Genomic DNA, 9,322 nt, shown 5'->3' with positions numbered 1-9,322 from the left:
GATGTTCACAATCAATGCTGCACCAGAGACCTCATTTGACAAAATTTAAACTCTTTTTAAGCCTGTGTAATTACTTTGCCATTTGTATACCCTCTGTTTGATTTACTTATTCATCCACATTGTTAACAGAGGATGCTTTTGTAGGAGATTATACTTTATATGGATCTATCTTATTGCTTTTTCATAAATTCTTTCTTTGAATAAATAAATCCCCAACCCTTAGCCTACTACAGACTATTAGTAAATGTGTTTGTTGAATTAACTGTCAAAACAATGCGTTAATATACGCTGTCAGGCTGACTAGATTGAGATGAGTGTGTCAATCTGACTCAGGAGACCCACACGGAAAAGGTGATGCGCCTTCTTATTGACTAGAACATTGAAGCAAAAGGAAGAAAGGAAGAAGCTGGCTGAGGGCTGGTGTTCTCTAACTCCCTTTTCCTCTCTTGTAGGAAGGTGAGGAGGTACAGAATCACAGCTGAGAATCCATATATCACCATTACTCCTGACCGTGATAAATTGTATTCCTTCCAGATACCCGACAAAAAACAGCCCTTCGTTGATTAAGTTACTTTCACTAGGTATTTTGTCATGGCAACAAAGAGCATAATAACTACTTGGGAGCACATATTGTGGGTATTTAATGTGTATGTGATTTTTTTTCCCTTTGAAACTGGGATCTCCTTACTAATGTAGGAACCAGATTTGCACTATGAAAATAGAGAATTGTAAAATAGTACAATGAATGTGGTAAAACATTGTATCACATACTGGAAAACTTGTATATTCATGTAATATGGTATTCTTAATAGGAGGCTACTAGAGAGAATGTTTGAAATAGTCACTGGCATTTTCCCATAGTAGGAGGATGTTCAGCTTGTTTCGACTTGTGGATAACCCAGTGATTGCCTGAGCCACAAGCTATGCTGATAGATTTTTGTCATGCCCAAGAAGTGGCAGGTACTTATGATATCATTAATGGATGTGATACACAAGGCTATTAGGTTATTATAAATAAAAATGGACACCATTCATTTGTTTCATTTTAATATAATATAACCAAATTTAAAGCTCATAGTGGTGCTGCATATAAAATATGTTATTTATTTATTTCATTATCAGTGATATAAGTTGATTTTGTTTGACTGTACAATAAAGGAAATACAGAGATGATTTTATATGTGATATATATATACATATATATATGTATATATATGAAATATACAGAGAGAGTAAGGGAGAAAGAGAAAGAGGATATTCAACCTCATTGATAAGTTGATATCTGTACAAAGATTTGAAGGATGAGAGGGAGTTAGTCATCTCATGAGAGAACAAAAATTTAATTTGGCTTTTGATATAATATTTTCCACATAAATAATGTTTTTTGCTGCAGTAAGAAATTATTTTTGGAAGAAAATATTAAAAGAAAAGTAAAAGTCCCTACTTTGTTCCTCCATGGAATTTCAATGAACAGTGAGCAATGATAAGTGAGAAAAAAGTGTGTGCTTTATCAGCAATGGAAGTTGGAAGTGTCACATCAGCAAGAGTTGAACTAGGAAGGTCCAGCCTCCAATCCACCTTAAAAATACATTGCCAAAACCAGAATATTATCATATACAGAAAAGAGTTGAGGCTGCAGAATCAGAGGCAAGCTTGGTGCTGAGAAATGCCACAGTGAAATGGGTAAAACATATTCATTTTCTCTGTGATTACTTCACTTCTTAGTCAGTGCTGCTCAGTTCAGCTCATGGCTATTCCCTCCGGGAGAGAAAAGAATGGGATGCATGTCTAATTCCAGCTTTTGGGAGGGTTGCCAATGCACTGGTGTTTGCCTCCATTCACACAGAGTGCCAAGAAAATCTAAATCCCCTGTCTGCCTAGGGCATGCTAAAACAAGGGGATCAAGGGTAGGTGAGCCTGCTGCAGACAGGCAAGTAAGGCTCAATTTGATCATGCACAACTCAAAGTCACTACCACAGGAGTAAGGAAAATAATGGAGAGTGCATCCAACATTCTGGCTTTTGAAGTGCTTCCCAGATAACTGATCTCTCTCACCTGATTTAGATACAGACTAGTATCTAGGACATTTTGGAAATCTGAGTTCTGAGAACAAAGGTAACAACAACAAAAAAGCCAACTTACTTTTGTCATACTAGAAAAATTTAGTGCTCAAAAAAAAAAAAAAAAAAACCGCAGGTGATAAAGAGATTATGGTCCCACAAGAAAGAATTTGGGAAATTTCTCTAAGTGAGAAACACCCACAAGCATAGATAATCTCATCCTTCTATTTCTCTATGGATTTCAGAGCTTCCCAAAATCTTTATCCAGTGCATGAACAATAATTTTGCCATAATGAAATCCATACTATATAGACTAGGAAAGGTGGCTAGCATTTTTGTTTTATTATGCTTCCGGAAGTTGATGTTCTTTTTTTTATGTTTTACAGTTTCTTAACATGTAGCCCTGGTTGGCCTTGATATTACTAAACAGATTCTCAAGTTGTAGAATTGTAGGTATGGACCTTACTGAGGAGACTTTACATTAAAATGTCTAAAATCCAGAATAGAAATAAAACTATCACATGGAGAATAACAAAATTGGAGGACAGCATATAAATCAATAAATTATTTTAAATCAACTCCCCGAGGAGAAGATTACTATTTAACAGAAATAAAATGAACTTTATCAAACTCAATGATCTAAGAGATAATACAAATCCACATCTGAATGCTATCAAAATATATGAAAACACCCCCTACATTGTAACTATCTTATATAAATGATATCAGAAAACAGTAAGCATGAACACAATGGGAGTATCAGAAAGGAGATAAATGTCACCTTGGTTTTCTGTAACAAAGTGCCTTTATGATATCATTAATGGATGTAATACACAAGGCTATCATGTTATTATAAATAAAAATGGACACCATTAATTAGTTTCATTTTAATATAATATAACCAAATTTAAAGCTCATAGTGGTGTTGCATATAAAATATGTTATTTATTTATTACAAAGTGACTTAGACTGGATATTTTTTATGTATCAGAAATTCACTTCACACAATGCTCAGACCTAGCCCATTTTCTCCTAAATTTCTCCCTTAGATTTATGTAGTCACCTAAAAAGAGATAGGCAACTCTCTCTAGTCTCTGCTACTCCCAACAGGAATGTTTTTGAACTTCACAGACTATTCCTCCTAGCTCTTACTTTCTGATATCATCCACTTGAAGGCTACAAAAATAACATATGGCTTTTAGAAAAACATGCAGTCATAGCATAACGAAAATACAAAGAACCAAACAGAAGCTCTGAGCTGAAGAGAATAATGACTAAGTTTCACTGGAGGAGACTCAATCAAGCAGATATATTAGTGATATAAAGGATAGATTTTTATGACATTATGGACAGAGATCAAAACAAACAAACAAAAACTGAGGCTAGTGAATAAGTTTAAGAGCCTTATGGAACACCTTCAGGCTGGCCAACTACAAGGACTATGATAAATGAGGAGCAGAATAGACTAATCTGAAGAGAAAAAAATTATCAAATCTTCCCCACTGAGTAAGGAAATGACATTAAAATTAAAGCCTACTCAAAAGGACCCAATCCAAAGCATTTTATAATCAAATATTAAAGTTTGGAGTAAAAGAATCTTGAAAACAATAAGAGAAAAGGCTAATTAGCATATACAGGGGAGCCTATAAAGATTATACATATTTAAAATACAAAACTTAAGAGTCAGAAGAAACTGGAATCATAAATCCAAACACTAAATTAAAACCAAAAACAAATAAACAATGCCAAAGAAAATGAACCATTTTGAAAAGTTGTGCTTAACGATGAAAGGGAATAATGACTTGTTGAGATAAACAAAAGCTTAAGGTAGTCATCTCCACTAGCTCTGATTTACATGGTATGCTAAAGGGAGTCATGCTAGTTCAAATTAAAAAAGCATTAGAAAAGAATGTTAAGGAAAATGAAAGTAGAAAACACTTCATATCAATAAACATATAAAAACAAAACACTTCAACACTATAATGATGGAATGTAAATCATCTTCACTTCAGAATTTAAGGACAAAAATACACAAACAAGTCAATTACAAAATTATGTTGTTAGACAGATTAAAATATATTTCTATATCAGTAGTACAATATGATGAAGGACCTACAAAGTTGAGTTACATAGGAGTCAAGCTATGTTATCATGTTACACAAAGATATTGTAAGTATAAAATGTATATCTAGGCCCATGATAAAAGTAAAGTATTTATAGAAAATATATATAAGGATGAAGAAGTGGAATAAAAGATAGTCAATACATATGATGTGAATAAAGCTAGAGAGGAAAAGAGGAACAAAAAATTTACATGACAGTGAAATAATTACTGAAAGGCCAACAGTTAAGTGTTTGCTAAGAATAATTAAGTGCAAATAGATTGTAATTCCAATAAAAGGACATAGAGTGAGTAAAATGAACAAAACAAAAGTTCTTACATATGTTGCATATAATACACTATCTCTTTTTAAAAAATACACACAGAAAGTGAATGAGTGAAAAGACATTCCTAGAAAATGGTAGTTAAAGAAGAACAAGAGTTATAGGAGACAAAATGCCTAAATGAAAGTTATCGAAAGAAAAAACAAAGACAATGATAAGTCAATACATCAGAATAAACCAACAATTGTGCATAGATAAACAATAGTTTACTGAATATTTGAACTTCATGTGAACAGAATTGAAAGAAATAGAGAACAAATCATAAAAGTGAGTGGTTCAGCATCCCTATTTCCATAATGTAATTAACTAAAATGATGATTTAGATAAGAGTACATGCAGATTGTTTTGGTTGACAGAGGAATGCAGCTATTTCTCAAGTGTGCATAGAAGAGTTCAATGTTAAATCACAGATTAGCCCACATGTCAAAATAAATTTGTTCCCATTCATGAATTTTGCAATCCTAGGATGCACTTCCTGGAATACAAAACAATAAAAGTAGGACTTAATTATTGGAGAAATTATTTTGGCCACTCCACGTAGTTAAAAGAATATTTATTTAATGGTGTAACTCACAAATTAAGTGAAAGGTAGGTCGCAGGGTCTGGGGAAGGTGTATCACAATCCAGCGGTGTTCTCCGGAGCTCTGCACAGTCCACCTTCACCGTTCAGCGTCCAGGCACAGAGAGAGCGCTGGCCCATCCAGCTCTCAGGTCTCCAGGCGCCTCCCCTGGCCCCACCTCGTAGGCGTGACAGTTGCCAGAGTCTCAATGGTGGTTGGAACTTCCAGATCCAAGCTGGAATGGCTACCCACTACATCTCCCCCTTTTTGTCTAAATAAGAAGGTTCTAAACTAATACAAGACTATATACAAAGGAATGGTTATCAAATATTGTCCAGAAATAATGAGGAATAATGACCTAGATAAGATGTAACTACAACCAATGCAAACAATATCAAGCAAGAAACACATACTAAAATCCAGAGAAGTATAGAGCATAGGTAAATGGCATGTTATAAAGATCATTCAAAGATGTCCTATCCTAAAGAACCTGAATCTAATACTTAATATGTTCTATCTAATATATTATATATACTAAGTTGTAACTATAACTGCTAGTCTTCAATCCCATCAAAGACCTGAGAAGGAACATAATGGTACCTGAGAAATGGTAGATGGACGCAAGCAACTTTTGGGAATCTTGCAAGAGTAGATCAAGACAGCTGGCAGCCTGGACAGTCACCTAATGTTTCTCAGCATTGTTGGTGCATTCAAATTGGCTACAGGCCTATAGAGTATCTGACAGACCATTTTCAGAAGCAGGATTTCTGAAAGACCATCTTACCCTGTCTTGGCAGAGTACAGTGGTCGCTTTCCTTGTGTCCCACTTGCCCAGAAAAGACAGCATTGCGTTTGTACTGTCAGCCATCAAGGCAAGGGCAGTTCTTTGCCCAGTAGGCCATTTTGTCCCAGGTTCGTGGGTTTGTGCCCCACGTTGGGCGCCAGATATTGGAGAAATTATTTTGGCCACTCCACGTAGTTAAAGGGATATTCATTTAATGGCGTAACTCACACATTAAGTGAAAGGTAGGTCGCAGGTTCTGGGGAAGGTGTATCACAATCCAGCGGTGTTCTCCGGAGCTCTGCATAGTCCACCTTCACCGTTCAGCGTCCAGGCACAGAGAGAGCACACAGAGAGAGCTCTGGCCCATCCAGCTCTCGGGTCTCCAGGCGCTTCCCCTGGCATGACAGTTGCCAGAGTCTCAATGGGGGTTGGAACTTCCAGATCCAAGCTGGAATGGCTACCCACTACACTTAATGGCAAGAGGCAAATAGTAGAATTCACAAACATGTAAATATAATTTTACTTTGCTAATTATCATATAAGTCAAAGAAAAAATCAGGAAGTAGACAATTTCTTGAGAGAAAAACAATTTAGTATGACAAAACTAAAGAGATGGAGCAAAAGTGCTATTAATTAATAGCAAAATTTAGTGCACTAAATATTCATCTGATGAAAGTTGGAAGCAGGAGAGGTGGCATTCCCCAGTGACCAGCACATCAGTTGGTTGGTCAGCACCAAATTGTCAGCCCTGAAAAACAAACATTCAAGTAATGTTATACAGTCTGATCACATTGTAGTTATGAATGTGCATATGCATACATGTGTGTAATAACAATGAAAAATGAGGTCATGGATTTGAAAGAAATCAAGTAATGGCATATGGGAGGGTTTGGAGAGAGGAAAGAGAAAGGAGAAATATTGCAATTTATAATCTCAGAAGAAAAACATTAATTATATGAGCAATGTAGTATAAACTATACATTTTTAAAAATTATATTGCTTGCCAAGAATGAACCATGAAGAAAAGGGAAATGTAAGCATAGTTATATCAAGGTATGACAATAAATCCATAATTTAAAAAGACTTTCTCCAGTTAAAAATTTCAAAAACTTACAACTCAATTTCAAAATTTCAAATAACACAATTAAAATGAGAATATGATTGACTATTTCTCCAAACAATTCTATAAATTACCAACGAGCATTTGAAAATATATTCACCATCACTAATTACCAGAAATGATTAATAAAATCATAAAGAAATATAAACTCATATCTGTCATAATGATGCCATTCTGAATTCATGTCCATGTACAAACAGAAAAAAACCACTGGCAAAGATATAGCTAAATTGACATCTTGGAGCCTTGAGGATGAGATTTCAAGATGAAGACATTACTATGGAAACAATTATGGAATTTCACAAAAGAATTAATACTCCATGATCCAGACAGTTAATCTTTTTATATACCCAAAACAATTTAAAGTAGAATTGCAAATAAATATTTGTCTATTTATCATCATTTCAATGTTCACAGCAGCAAACATAAAAGTGAATAACCAGGGAATAGCCTAAGAAATGTGACACATATATACAATTACATATTAACTTCTAAACTGAGAAAATTCTAACATACGCTACAGTATAGATAAACATGACAATATTATATCAAGTCATGCATGCTTTTACTCTCTCCCCAATCCTATAGGATGTTTCTTTAGTTTTATTTCATTTCAATGTTTAAATTTTGAATTTTGGTATAATATTATTTATCAAAGCTTGATATTTTCTTCATGAGTCTTACTCATAGTCATAGATACCTATATTTTGAAGTATTTCCCCTATTTCTGCTAGTATTTTCAAAATTTCAGATATTAATAGTTTTTTGATATATGTATTTTTGTATAGAGTGAGAGACATAGGTCTGGCTTTACTCTTTCATGCCAGTTTTTGTTCTCAATTCTATTTGGTGAAATGGCTTTCTGTTTTCCAGAGTGAACTTTGGGTGCCTGTGTTGAGAATCAAATGCTATAACTGCCTGTATTTATCTCTGTTCTTCATTCTATTCCATTGGTCTACATGTTATTTCCTCAAAAGTTCTACTAGAATCCTGTAGTGATTATGTTTTCCCCTGGCTGTATATTGTTTTGTAACATTTTGTGAGTTTCTTGATCTCATTGCTTATTATGACTTTGATTATATTCTTTATATCCTCTTGATTGAACTTATTATTTCAAATGTGTAGATATTTATCTATTTCTTCATCTTTAATAAGTAATGGTTTAAAAACCCATCAGGACCCTCTGGATTTCAGTGATATCTGTTGTAATATTTCCTTCTTCTGGATTTTTATTTTTATTTTCAAAATTTATAAGCTGTATTAATAACTACGTAAAAAGGCAAAGTAGAAGAATTACTTGAACCTAGGAATTTAAAATCAGCCTGGCTAAAATTAAGCAAGAAATAATATTCCATATAACATATTCATAGTTCATAAAATTTACATTCATGTTTTTTAATTTTCTACTTGTTTTGTTTTATGCTTATTGCCTTATTAATTTAAGGGTTGCAGAGAAACTAACTACACAGGTGGAAATACCTTCTGCTCATGATCTTACTGTAAGACCCCTGAAGTGGCTACGGATTAAGTAGAAAAAAATAGAAAACAAAAGCAAAATGTAACATAAAAAATAAACTTTAAACACATTCATAAGAACAGTTTGACAAGGTTTCTGACATTGCTTGCCAGATAAAATTGCAAATTTCAAGCAGAAAAATTTTCTGTAAGGATTGTGGAGACTCCAGGATCTGCCCAAAGTAGAGACAGTCATGCCGGTGGCTACAAGTCTTGTTACATCATAGATGACATCAACAGTGAAGCATGGAATATTCTGCTAGCTAAAAGGTAGTATTTAAAGGGTAAGTATATCAACAAAAGTGTATCTGGTTGCAAAAAAAAAACAAAACACTAAAAATAATAACCAGACTTCTTACATCTCTTTTTCCCTTCTTAGTATCATATCAAATTTATATACTTGGTTATCATAAGGTAATAAACATATCTTAGATTTAATTCTTTCAATTTCATTTTTCTTTTCCTGTTACAACTTTCTATATGAAGTAGGCTGTGGGCCACATTAAGGCCTATCTGCCTTAACAGCTAATCCCTTAGGCCAGTGCCTAAATGTATTTCTTCATGACTAGTTATCTGTTTTGGCAGGAATACATCAGAAGTGATAATGATTCTCAGTTCAGCATATTCTAAAGGACACCATATCAATCCATGGTGTTGTTGATGCTCATTTTGATTGCTAAATGTGCTTGCCAGATTTTATACTCTAACACTGTCATTTTCTCTTTGCAATTAAAATGTAAAGTATGGACTTCTTCTAGACTGTTTAAATATTATATGAGTCTTGAAATTTTACCTAAAGTGCTGTTGCCAACTGTGATTCATGTTGGAAAGAAATGCT

The 9,322-nt window shown here is 34.0% G+C and overlaps 1 long non-coding RNA gene across 1 annotated transcript; it reads right to left on the bottom strand.

The window, feature by feature from the left end:
- Nucleotides 1–6,351: 6,351 nt before the first annotated feature.
- Nucleotides 6,352–8,676, bottom strand: LOC143268011 (uncharacterized). The gene is made up of 2 exons (XR_013043598.1): nucleotides 8,449–8,676; nucleotides 6,352–6,597 (listed from the first exon to the last, which is right to left on the bottom strand). It is a non-coding gene; the product is annotated as an uncharacterized LOC143268011 (long non-coding RNA).
- Between the last annotated feature and the right edge of the window lie 646 nt (nucleotides 8,677–9,322).

Source organism: Peromyscus maniculatus, chromosome 12, assembly GCF_049852395.1.
Source record: "Peromyscus maniculatus bairdii isolate BWxNUB_F1_BW_parent chromosome 12, HU_Pman_BW_mat_3.1, whole genome shotgun sequence".
Taxonomy (NCBI): domain Eukaryota; kingdom Metazoa; phylum Chordata; class Mammalia; order Rodentia; family Cricetidae; genus Peromyscus; species Peromyscus maniculatus.
Note: the sequence above shows the minus strand (reverse complement) of the source record. Positions and strands in the feature narration are given on the sequence as shown.